At 43.5% G+C, this 13,908-nt stretch overlaps 1 pseudogene; it reads left to right on the top strand.

The window, feature by feature from the left end:
• The first annotated feature begins 13,377 nt into the window (after nucleotides 1-13,377).
• Nucleotides 13,378-13,477, top strand: LOC140208840 (U6 spliceosomal RNA; annotated as a pseudogene).
• Nucleotides 13,478-13,908: the final 431 nt, after the last annotated feature.

The raw sequence follows: 13,908 nt of genomic DNA, 5'->3' as shown, positions 1-13,908 counted from the left end.
GTCATAGAAACATAGAAAACCTGCCGCTCAATACAGGCCCTCCGGTCCACAGATCTTTGCCGAACATGTCATTATCTGAGAAATTGCCTACAGCTACCCATTGCCCTCTATTTTTCTAAGCTCCATGTACCTGTCCAGGATTCTCTTAAAAGACGCTATCGTATCCGCCTCCACCACAGTCGCCGGCAGCCCATTCCATGCATTCACCAAGCTCTGCGTAAAAAATAAATACCCCTGACATCTCTTCTCAACCTACTTCCAAACACATTATAACTGTGCCCACCCGTGCTAGTCATTTCAGCCCTGGGAAAAAGCCTCTGAGTGTACCCACGATCAATGCCTGTCATCATTAATATTACTGGTTTTTCAACTGAACCCACAAGCATTCTTCAAATCCCTCGCCCTCCTTCTTTCTTCAGTCCTGACGAAGGGTTCCGGCCCAAAACGTCGACTCATCGTTTCCACTGATGCTGCCCGACCTGCTGAGTTCCTGCAGCGTGCTGTGACTGTTGCTGCTGTCATCATTATATCAGGTCACCTCTCATCCTCTGTCGCTCGAATTTAAAAAAAAAAAAAGCCAAGTTCACTCAACCTATTCCCATAAGGCATGCTCCCTAATCTAGGCAAATCTTTGTAAATCTCCTCTTCACCCTTTCTGTGATTTCCACATTCTCCCTATACCTGAAGAGAAAAAAAATCTTCATGTTGTTACCTAACACGCCTCCATCATTCGTCCTCCGTTACTTCCTCCGTCTTCAACGGGAATCTTACCACGATAAAATCCCCTACACGGCCCCCAGCCCCTTCTGCGGTTTCTGCAGGTATCACGTCACTCCCTTGTCCACTATCCCTCCTGACTAATCTCCTTTCTGGCACTTATCACTGCAAGCGTTACAAGTACCCTAACTACATCTACACGTTCTCCCTCATTCCACATTGGTGAGACCCAATATAGATTCCGGTACCGCATTGTGGAACACTATCGCTTCGCATTCACCCTCTAAATATTAGCCTCCTTTTACATTGGCGAATGAACGTGTAAACATTCCCCGGTGTTCCTATCCAGATGGATCTGCGACCGGTCTATAAGAATGGAGCCCAGTGAATCCCAGGTAGATTGGCAAAATGAATTTCAAACTGTCTTGAAACAGGATGCATAGATTCACGGTGGAATCTTGCTCTGTGACTCTCCTCCTAAACTATCCTACTTTTTGTCCACAGGTGACAAGGATGAAGAGTATGATGGAGCATTCCACACTTAAATCTTCAGCAGGTCAATACGGATGTTGATGCCATCCAGCAAAGCACCCATTTCATCACATTTCATTCTGCATTGTGTGCCGTGTTCAGTGCTCATCCAGGCAACTGGACCAATGACCCCAGTTACAGGGCAACTCGCCACCTCAGAGTCCCCGTGTCAGTCAGAAACCTGATTTGCAGAGAAATATATCTCCTCACGTCACTGTTATTCTCTGCCTCTTCCCATTCGCCACTGGAAAGGCTGCAATCCTATAAAAGAGAAGTTAATCATTGCCATCGGAGGAGCAATTGGAGACAGGCAATAAATGATGCCTTGGTAACAACACAAATATCGCAGAAATCAACAAAACTAGAGCGAGCGTTGATGTATTGATCAATGGACAGGATGCATTGATTAATGGCCCAGTGAACAATGAAATAGCTGAGTAGGAATTGAAATGAATTTCTGTCGCAACAAATGGTAACTGTTTCCGAGTTACTGATAGAAAGCAATTTACAAGAAGAGGTGAGTCACACTGTGGGACCAGCGCAGTCAGCCTCACAAATCGAATTCAAAGTGTGAGAGGAAAAAGCGTGTTATCAGCGCTGAGATATTCTCAAAGAATCCGAGGGCCACGCATTGGTACCAGTCCCACAATGGATACAGAGTGGCGAGTCAGCCCACAGTGATAATACCAGTTCCGCACATCGCGCATCGATACCAGCTCCACGATAGATGCACACGTGAGACTTTCTCCAGGCTACCGAAGGCTGTACATTTGTACAAGTTCCACACTGAATGTAGAATGGTAAGACTTTACTTTTCCAATAAGCCGAAGGCTTCTCATCGGTCCGAGTTTCACAATAGGCACAGAGTAGTTTAGTTTGTACTACAAAAGCAGAAGGAAATGACCTTGAAAGGTGAGCTTGACCACATCCTCTGCTCTGCACATACTTAGGTTTTTGACGAAAATGAATAGACACTGAATGGGGAAATCGATCATAAATAGTCGTGAAGTTGCAGATTATTACTACAGAGAAATAGGCACTTCCGTTCATCTGGTCATCCCTCTGTGATCATCCATATATCTGCACCCTCTGTCCCACTCTCATCCACGTACCTACACAACCTTCACTGAAATGATACAATTGAATCCGCATCTAGCAGTTACGCTTGCAGTTCCTTCCACACTCGCTTGACCCTCTGAGTGAATAAGTTCTAATTCACATGCTTCTTGCATATTTAAAATTTCTGCCCAAGCCTATGAACTCCAGTTGTAGATTCACTCAAAGGATGGAACATAGAACATAGAAATCTACAGCATATTAAAAGGCTCTTCGGTCCAGAATGTTGTGCCTAATATGTAACCTACTCTAGAAACTCCTTCGACTTTCCCGAGCGCATAGCCCTCTAATTTTCTAAGCTTCATGTACCTGTCTAAAAGACTCTTAAAGACCCTATTCCATCCGCTTCCACCACCGCCGCCGGCACTTCCATTAAAACTCCACTCTCTGTGTGAAAAACACCTTAACCCCTGTATCCCTTTTGCACCTATTTCCAAACACTTTAAAGCTATGCCCTCTTGTGTTAGCCAGTTCGGCCCTGGGGGAGAAAAATCTCTGACTATTCAAGCGATCAATGACTCCCTTCATCTTATACACCTCGATCAGGTCACCTCTCATCCTCCGTCACTACAAGGAGAAAAGGACAAGTGCACTCGAGCTGTTCACCTAAGGGACGACCTCCATTCCAGGCAACACCCTTGTAGATCTCCTCTGCACTCCCTCCCTACTATCCACGCACCCTCTCTATAGTGTCTATCGTATAGAACCTGGATGGGGAATCACTGTTCATTTCCCGAACTCTTCCTTTCAAATTATCGCTGGACATTCTGAAGCTTGTTGAGATTTCCAAACTGTAAGCAGGTGGCTAGAACAGGCCACGATATTCTATCTACGGCCTCACCAACGTGTTGTACAGCTTCAGGAAAACGTCCCAACTCCTGTACTCAGTGAACTGATTGTGAAGGACACTGTGATCAGAGCTCAATACGAGCCGATCTGCCCGTGACACCCGATTTCCTGGAATTATCGATCTGTATCGCCAGGTCTCTTTTTAAATACTGCACAGTAACTCCACATATTCAATACGTGTGTCGAAACCTGTTGTATCTTTCCTCACAAAGCAAGCCATCTCGCACTTGTCTGTATTAAATGCCATCTGCCATTTTTCAGCCCATTTCCTAGCCAGTCAACATCAAGCTGCAGCTTGGATAGAGTTCCTGGCTGGAACAACGCCTATTACTTCGGAGTCGGCCGCAATCCTTCTGATTCAGTTTTCTACATCAACACCTGAGTCATTAACATGCATGATTAAATAAATAAAAAATCCCTGCACTACACTACACTGAGTGAAAGAATCAACCATCCACTCTCTGCTAATCAAGAAAAGACCGCTCATCAATCCGTCCACAAGCCGCGTCTAAATTCGTGTGGGCGCGGAACATTTTATTATCAAAGGTCCCTGCAATATTGCACTCGATCTCTTTTATATGCTCAGAAGAACATACGTACAACGTCTTTTATTGTGATATATATCATTAGCTATTACTGTGACTTTCTTGATTCAAATAACTCGAAATGACAAAAACAAGCGACAGAAAAAAATGATCCTGTCTCCCCCCTCAATAAATTGTAACCTATTTCACCTGCCGAGGTAATGTCCCGCCCTCAGTGACAGAAGGGAATGTGCTCCGCTGAATGGGACAAAATAAATGTGTTTGAAGTTGATTGTTCAGAATGATTGTCTATGTTAGAAACAACACTGATCAGAAAATATCCCATTTTAGCAGCTGACGTCAGATGTCTTGGAAAGTACATTGGTAACGTTCGCATTATCTTTTGTTTACAAGTTAATAACCTGTAACATCCCTTGGGGATATGAATTCATGGCACGGTGCCAGAGTGAGAAGAAAACTTTAATGTCAGTGTTTGTGTAGCTGGTTGTCCCTCATGCGGCTGATGTCATTACCACACTAATTGCCTCAGTGGAATTACTCTGAATTGCATATAACTCTGTAAAACCTGCCACCAGTCCGTATAAGCGTTTGGAAGGTTCCGTGCATCTGAACGCTGCCTCAGACGGAATATGGGATATCCAGCGATTTACTACATCGCGGGCATTTTCTATCCTGCAATTGTAGCGATCGGGATCCCTGGTAAGATACTGGAGCTGGTCACTCTGTGTACGGTGCCGTCGACATCTTGATTTTGTTCCGCTGCACTGTTTCTACTTTCCCTGAGCACAGGTGCTACCTTCGTCTGAAATGTGTTTCCAGAATTGAGGTTTCAAGCACTTGATAGATTCGTTATTCAGAATTGATATTGTTTCTATGTGATGCTTTGCATTTCTTTTGTCAACGACGTTGGTGCCGATATTGCCATAGTTCCGTAGTTTCATCTTGCTCAGCTTTCTGAACCGACAGTGGTCGCATTTCCAGTTCAGAGGCTTTTTCATCTGACCGATCAGTCAAATATCGACACTCAGGTCTGTTCTCCCCTAAAACGGTAAATTATAACTTATGCATTAAGTCTCATGATTTCAGCTATTTCACCTCAAATAATGGAAACTGGTGTTGTTTATGGAGCGATCGAACTTCACCGGTACGTGAGTGGTGGAAATCAGACGCCCGTTTCTAATCTTTCGGAAAGTCGCCAACCCACTGCTAATTCTGTCCATTATTGTCCAGCCGGAGTGCACGGACCGAGTCCGCACAAATTGAATTTCTGCTTTTCACTTCCAAAAAAAGCATTCCCTGCGGATCTTTGGAAAAATGGTAGCCATTCAGATATTTGCAGCTAACGGTAATTCTGTGTTGATTTTTATTCTCTCCAAATTTCTTCTAGTTAATTTAACGGCGATTGTGATCCTATCTCGGGGGAAATGCGGACTTTCCAAATGCATCACCCGTTACCTGGTTGGAATGGCAACAGCGGATATGATGGTGGTTATAGTTTTCGCTTTAGTGGAACAGACCAACAATATCTACATTTATTCCAGATCCCTGCTCATCACTCCTGTGTGCGCAGTGACAATTGTATTATTTGTTGTGACGAGGGACTGTTCCGTTTGGTTTACGGTCAGTTTTACCTTCGATCGTTTCATCGCAATATGTTGTCGAAAGCTCGAAAAACGATACTGCACTGAGAGAACAGCAACAGTGGTCATGCTGGCCGTGGTGTTAGTGAGTTGCGGAAGAAGCGTCCCGTTTTATTTTACAGTTGAACCTTACGCCATCATTGACAACGTGCCGTGGCGTTGTGTCCTCACAAATGAATACGCTACTTCACCCGTGTGGAAAGGAATCGAATTACTAGATAGCATTTTAACACCCTTCCTACCAATCGGCTTAATTCTTATCTTCAATGGATTAACAGTAAAACATATAATTGCGGCAAATAGAGTCCGCAGAGGACTTCGGACGAGCAGCGATAAACAGAAAGATACCGAGGTGGAAAACCGCAGAAAATCGATTATTTTATTGTTTGCAATTTCAGCTAATTTCATATTATTCTGGATGCCCTATGCAGCTCATTCCCTGAAATGGCAAAGGGAAAATTACTATTACTTGGACAGATATTTGAGTTCTCCGGTATACATACTGCAGCAATTTGGGTACATGTTGCAATCTCTCAGTGTGTGCACCAATACTTGTATCTATACACTGACCCAGAGGAAATTCAGACGAGAGCTGAAGGGGGGAATGAAGTATGTGTTTACGTTAAATGGCCGTCTGTGTAAATAACGCCCACTCCAATTGCAATTCAGAGGAGTTTTAAAATAAAACAGTTCAAAAAATCAGGAGACTTGAGAAATATGTCATAAATTCAAACAAGCATGTGCCTGGTTATCCTGAAATGAATTAATTCCAAAATATCGTAGAGACTTGACAATCATCCAGGAAACGGTACCGCAGCATAAAAGCCAGGACCAACAGGCTCCGGGACAGCGTCACCCACCAGGCCATCAAACTGATTAACTCACGCTGATTTGAGTGTTTTTCGATCTTGCATTGACAGTTCTATTTATTCTAAATTATTATAAATTACTGGGATTGCACATTGCACATTTAGACGGAGACGTAACCTAAAGATTTGTATTCCTCGTTTATGTGAAGGATGTAAGAAATAAAGTCCATGCAATCGCAAGGGGAGGAATGACATCCGGACTTACCGGGGTTCAGATGTTTCAAAATGTTCATAGTCCGGTGAAAGAGAGTAAAGGGAGAGCCTTTTAAACACAGGGCGAGTGTGATGGCATCACAGCTGCGGAAAGAGAGGGAACTGTGGTGGGATTGTATGTTAATAGATAGTGAGTGGAACTCGGAAGTGAGAAGGGAAGAAACACTCGTTTAGGAGTATTGTGTACAGAGCTCCCATCACAAAAACGAAAACAACACACAGAGACAGTGACAGATCGGGAGACAGATTTTGCACAGGTGCTTAGATAAACACGGCTGTTGTCACAGGTAACTGAAACTTCACTGATATTCATCGGCAATTCCTCAGTTTAAAAGGTTTAGGTGTGACAGAATTTCTCAGTTGTGTACAGGAAGGAGACCTGGCACAAGTAGCGAGCAGGAGGACTAGTGAACAGTCCATCTTGTGCTAATACCAGAAAGTGAAATGGGTCAGGTAACTGATCTCTCCGCGTGTCAGCATTTCAGAACGATAGAGCACAGCGATTCGACATACCTTACACTGGGATAGCAGCAGACAATATGGAATGTACTTATTGATACTATTGGGTAGGAACGTGGGAGCAGATTTAGGGAAGCGATTTGTTCTTTCAAGTGCACAGGAGAAATATGGAGATTGTTAATGGAGCACTTGATTAGGGCTCAGCGTTGGCTTGTTTCATTGAGGTGGGGATCGGATGGCTCCGTAAAGTGACCCTGGTTGATAAGAGATATGGAACATCTCTTCAAGAAAAAAGAAATATACTTATGGTTTTGAAAGAAAGGATCAGGCAGGACTGTGGAAAGTCACAATGTAGCAGGGAGGGATTTAACAATGACATTAGAAGAATTAAAAGGGGACATCAGAAGTCTTGGGAGAACCGCATTAAGGTAGGTGAAAAACAGGAAGATGACGAGAGAGAATGGGAGAGATCAGTGACAAAAGAGGAAACATGTGTCTGGACTGCAAGGACGCAGTGAAACTATTTTATGATACTTTGCTTCGGTAGTGACCAGTGAGTGAGACCTTGAATGTGGACACAGCGAAAAAAAGCAGGTGAGCTGAGGCATGCAGAAGCTTAGAATTACGACCTGGAAACTGGGAATAATTGAATATAAACCATTTCCCGGTCCTAGAATGTATGCAATCCAGGTTATTAGAGAAAGTGAGAAAAGATATTGCTCAAGAAATATAATAAGGATAGTCTTGAGAAGTACAGGCCAGTGAGACTTCGGTGAGTAGTGGGTAAGGTATTGGAGAGGCTTCTTAAGTCGGAATTTACAGAGAAACCTACTCCGGTTGGGGATAGTCAGAATGGTTTGTGTCCCTCATGAGCCAGAATAAATTCCATGAAAAAGTGAAAAATAAGGCTGATGAAGCAGAAGAGTCAATGTGGAGTATATTAATTCTGTAAGGTGTTAGACTGGGTTCCCTATGGTGCACGCATTCAGAAAGTCAGGTGGCCTGGTATCTAGTGAAACCCGGCTGCATAGATTCAGAACTGGCTAACCAAGGGAAGCCGATGGGGTAGTGGATGGAGTGTATTCTGCCTGGAGGACAGTGGCTGGTGATGTTCCGCAAGGAGGGTATAATCTTTACTACACTTTACAAACTATATCAATACACTGCTATTATAGTGTTTTGGGAGGCAGGCTTTAATTTGACCATCCTGCAGGACGTGGATAATTTACGGATTTAGGGCTGATTTGGAAAGCAAACTATTAAAATCGGACTGAACAACAGGAATTCTGCAGATGCTGGAAATTCAGGCAACACACATCAAAGTTGATGGTTCACCAGCAACTTTGAAATTCGGACTGAAATTGCACGCTATCTGAACTGAAATCACGTTTACCTATTACAGGGCAGATGCCACGAATACATCAAAACATTTTTTTTTCCAGTGGAACTTTGCAACTCAAGATCAGCATTTCAAAATATTCAGCAGCACCCCTTGTTGCATTCCAAATGAACCAGCTTCCAAGAAAGCGAATTTAAAATTCCCAATTCAAGTACACACGAATTTGTCTTATGTCAATTCACCTTTGAACAGTGGGTTTATCGTACCCGGAATAGATACACTCATACCTCGGTCCATTTAACCTTGATTTCACGTGGCCAGTGTGGAATCCGTGTCTCCCTGTGAAATCAATACCACAGCAAACAAGCACAAGAAAGCAATCGAAATACGTAGGTAAGGCAAAGCAATAATCGAAGCTCCAACGTTTCTTCCTTCAAAACTCTCGCTGGTAACTGGCGTATATAGAATAAACAGTTAATTCCTGGAGTGAAAATCCTTATCAAATATTCTAAAGAACAAAGGGAAACCAGATGTGTGTGATTGTGGCCCCCATACACTGAGACTTTATACAATTTCGGAAACAAAAGCGGTCTCTGATATTCACATGTTCCTGCAAATTTATTTCAACCAATGAAACAGACATTTGCAGACAGTGAGATCCTCTTGTGAATAAAAAGAGCAATTCAAACATCCTTTCAGTACGATGCTAACAATCACATGGCTGCCTTCCGTTCACTCACGCACACATTATCTCTGTTTCTCTTTCAACTGAACTCACAAATGTCCAGTCATTGTGCAATATTTTACATATTCAATGGATTCACACTTTAAGCAGAAGTTTTAAGTGTTGAACAGTCTACAAATAATCTATAATTAGAATCATACAGCATTTAAGAAATCCTTTCGAGTCTAAAGCAAAGGGACACTGAAAGTTATGCATCATCCGCAAATTATAATTCAACATATCTGAAAGATAACATCACGACGTCACCAAATCCCCAACGACTGAAACGTTTTCTCACCTCCAATCACGGATCAAAGATACGATTGAGATGGAATGAACGATTTGTTGTGTATTATCAGGTTTAATAATCCCTATCACCACCGTTAAAGTAACAGATTTGTACACTGTACTGGCGCCTTTGCCACACCCCCCCCCCCCCACATCCCAATCAAGAGCTATGTCCTTTACTGCTTTAATGATGGAGTGAAGGTATATTCTTTCAGTGTGTTACCTCCCTTATCATCGGAGGGTGAAGCTTCGGATGATGGCGCCTCATGGAGACTCGTTTGCTTGCATCTTCTCATTCAGCTCTATTTCTATCTTTAATATCTCTTCTCCTTCCCTTTTTGAGTTCTTTTGAAGGCTGCGGCCAGGAGTTACACGATATAGAAACATATAAAACTATGAAAGGGCTGGATTAGATTAGATTAGATTATGAGGACACTCAGTTCTCGTTTGTTGTCATTTAGAAATGCATGCATTATAATTGACACAATGTTCCTCCAGAAAGCTATCATAGAAACACAGGACAAACCAAGACTAAAACTGACAAAACCACATAATTATACCATATAGTTACAACAGTGCAAACAATACCGTAATTTGATAAAGAGCAAACCATGGGCACGGTAAAAAAAAATCTCAAGTCCCGATAGCCCCATCATCTCACGCAGACGGTAGAAGGGAGAAACTCTCCCTGCCATGAACCTCCAAGCGCCGCAAACTTGCCGATGGATTGGAAGCTCCCGACCGCAGCCGACTCTGAGTCCAGCCGAAAACTTCGAGGCTCCGACCTTCCTTCTGACACCGAGCACCGAGCACCATCCTCTGCCCGGCGCTTCGACCATGCCCCGGCCAAGCCAACAAGCCAAGCCAAGGACTCGGGGCCTTCCCCTCCGGAGATTCTGGATCGCACAGTGGCAGCGGCAGTGAAGCAGGCATTTCAGAAGTTTCACAAGATGTTCCTCCGTGCTCTCACGTCTGTCTCCATCAAATCAGGATTGTGCACGGCACCCTTATTGACAGATAACGGATAAGGTCGAGGCTAGAACTTGGGGCATAGCCTCAAGTGACGGTAATGTAGATTTTGGACCGAGATAAGGAGGAAACGTTTTCCCAGACAGTGTTGAATCTGCAGGATTCTCTGCCCAATGAAACAGTGCAGGCTACCCCAGGAAATACATTTAAGACTAGGTCGGATAGATTTTTGCAAGTAGGGGAATTAGGGGTTACGGGGAAAAGACAGGTCGGTGGAGATGAGTCCATGGTCGGATTTGCCATGACCTTACTAAACGGCGGACCCGGCTCGATGGGCCAAATGTCCTACCCCTGTTCCTATTTCTTAAGTTCTTCTGTTTTTTATGCTTGCTGCTCGTATGGTTACATTTGGTTAGCACATCCAGCGGTGTCTTCTGCTAATACCCAAAAGTAACTTAACGGCTTCATTAATTCTTCACTTGGTCTATCCTTGTATTGTCGGAAAAGTCGAATGTTACGAATGTAAACCTGAGACTTTATAAAACTGCGATGTGTTGTGCTCTTTTGATATGTTCGCATAGGAACACATTCCAATCAATGATCAATATTTCTCAGATGCTGAAGTACAAAGGACGTAGTGCATGTTATATTCTTCATTCAGATTCCTGCCCCTATTTCCTTCGATTGTGAGCTTCTTTTTAGTCGCAAATGGGGAAGGGAGTCGGAATAGTGACAATAGTACTGCTTTCTTTGGTTGTATGCTGGCAGGAGATGTTGGAAACAGGCTGACTTTCATCGTCATAACCATACGGAGCTGCGTCGCTACGTCCACCACCAATCTCCTGTTTGATATGCAGCCCCTGTTTATTATTTCTCTGTGAATGGGGATGTTGGCTCAGCAAATTTCCTATCGGCTGCAGACACTTCATTTCATCTCCAGTGTTACGTTCCTTTTCTGAAAATAATTTCGACATTACATTCAAAATGTGTTAAAATCAGCATACATTTTACTCTTACTTCCACTTCGCTGCAAACGGAAGTGCTTCTTTTCACTCACTCTTTTTCACAAGCATTCTAAAACTGATTCAAATGCATTATTTACACGCTCCTCGCAACCACCTTCCTCGCAAATATGTTGCCTTCTAATTAAGTTCGACAGCTTCTCTTCAAGACGGGTCACCAGATCATGGAAAACATGATTGCTTCATCTAATCAGTCCCTCTGTACTCCATTTTGCTGCCGCAATTCTACTAAATTCTCAATTAAGCTTCCTTTTGCTCCAGCTTCGTTTAAATTCCTTGCCTCACATCGTCCCATGGGTAATCATCGAGAGCCTCATCACAGGCACTTAATATCCTCCGTACATCCGTGACCAGCGATGTCCCCACACTGAGGAGAGTTCCACGTTACCGTGTAACAATCAGGGTAGAATTCTCAGTACGGAAGATGTTGAGCCTGTCGGAGCAGGTTATCATTTCATTGTTAATCCAAGGGATTATATCAATAAAAAATACAGTAGATGTCATAAAGGAAAATGTGTGCAGATGCGGCTGAGACTTCAGAAATTAAACTGAAGGGAAATGCTGGATGTTGAGTCAGTTTCAGAACAACGGGGTCGATTTAAAATGTTTATTCACGCTGTGCAGGGAGTTTTCCAACCCAAGGTCGTCAGAAGCACAATAAAAACAATAGATTAATGTTGAAAGTTCAAAGTAAAATTTATTATCGAAGTATGCAAAAGTTACAACCTGAGATCCTTTATTTTCTGCAGGCATCTTTAGCAAATCTATAGACGAGTATATGGATCAATAAATGTATAGGTAAGATATTGAAGAAAAAGACAGCTATGAAAAAGAATAGAGAAAAGATAGTAATGATGTTAACCGTACGGCATATGAAATGTGAGAGTAACAGTCAAGAGTTATATTCGGACTCCCAAAATGCAGGTTGAGAAGTAAATTGCCGATAATGCTGAGACTGAGGGGAATAGAGGTTCTTCCTTGTCGGAGAAATATTAGGAACTGCACTTAGACACGGAGGAGATCGCTTCAACCAATCTTTATTCGTGATATCACGGGAAACCCTTCCCTAAGAGCGGGGTGTCAGAGTTCGGGAAACAGCTTCAAGTACAGCTTCATTGATACAGTTGAGTACATATCAGTAAGCTCTGCAAGCAGGGGTTATCGGTTAGTTATCAGCTGTTCACGCACTCATGATCACAGCACGGTCCATTGTAGGATGCAGGTCTTGGGGTTCAAATCAACATTAAAGGACAACACTCACAGTCAGGTCCTGATACTTGACATTAGTGCAGACACACAATACATTCTGTTGCCCTTTGATCACGATAAGGAAGCCGCTCTAGCAAAAATATGCTGATGTGTGATAAAGAATTACAAAAACAGGGACAGACTGGTCCGTTGCCCGCACCTCCCCGGCCCCCAACTCTCGCCTTCACAGGTTTCAGGCATTTATTTGATTTAGTCCATTTTAACCCTTTGATGCTTGAAAATTCCTCCACAAGTCCCTTCTTGTTGATCTGTCTTCCAGATCAACATCCTAGTACGTTGTTTTCTTCTTCGTCCTGAAAAGAGGGTTTGTATCCTTCAGGGAAGGGACAGTAGTTTCTCGGATACACTTTCTCCCCCAGCCAATGCTCTTCGCTGGCTATGGACCCCAACATCTGTGGAACTACTGGGGTGCCTAAAGGATTTACAATATGTTTGATCCACTGATTACAACACGGCGTTAATGCTCCACATACAGAGCACCCGAGAAGACATAACACTACAATTATCATAACTCCATGGATGATTCACAACCTCCAGCTGGAGAACCAGCCAGTAAGCCAGTCCCACCAGCTCGCCGGCCCCTGCGTGAAGCCATCTGTGTAATCACGTATTTCACCTATAGCATAGGAAATATTATACCACTCGTCCCTGACGTGGGTGATAGATTTATCTCCTGCTACGGCACAGACCCCTCCTTGTTGGGCAAGTTCATAGTCAACGGCATAGCGAGTCTGTTGAGCATACAGCAGCATCTCTGCCAGTTCTCGGTTGTTAGCATTAAACCCATCTATTGTACTGTTGCCTAAGATAGTCAGCCCACACATGAGATAGTTTCGATTCTTTGCAGCTATGGTACGATACAGAGAAGATTAGCATGGCCCCTGCGCAAGGATGACATGCAAATCCTCAAAAGTGAACTCAGGCATAGGCATATGGTCGTCTGTGGCCGGACCTGGGGCCTCAGTATTTTGCTGACAGATGGCACATCTTTTCACAACCTCAGCAATGGCTGTTGTTATTCCTGGCGCATACCATTGCTGTTCTATTGCATGTAGCATCCCTCCTCTGCCCATGTGGGCCGCACATCGATACCAGTTCCAAGATAGATACAGACATGAGACTTTCTCCGGCAACCGAGGGCCACACATTAGTAGAAGTTCCACACTGGAAGCAGGGTGCTGAGGGTTTCGGTTATCTAATAAGCCGAGGGCCGCTCTTCGGTACCAGTTTCACAATAGGCACGCAATAGTTTGTACTACAAAAGCAGAAGGAAATGAGATTGAAAGGTGAGCTTGAATACGCCCTCTATTCTGCACAGACTTAGATTGGTGACGAAGTGGAAAATGAGAAGACACTGA

The sequence above is a fragment of the Mobula birostris genome, chromosome 13 (genome assembly GCF_030028105.1).
Source record: "Mobula birostris isolate sMobBir1 chromosome 13, sMobBir1.hap1, whole genome shotgun sequence".
NCBI classification, from domain to species: Eukaryota; Metazoa; Chordata; class Chondrichthyes; order Myliobatiformes; family Myliobatidae; genus Mobula; species Mobula birostris.
The sequence above is the reverse complement of the archived record's forward strand: the minus strand, read 5'-3'. Positions and strand labels throughout refer to the sequence as shown.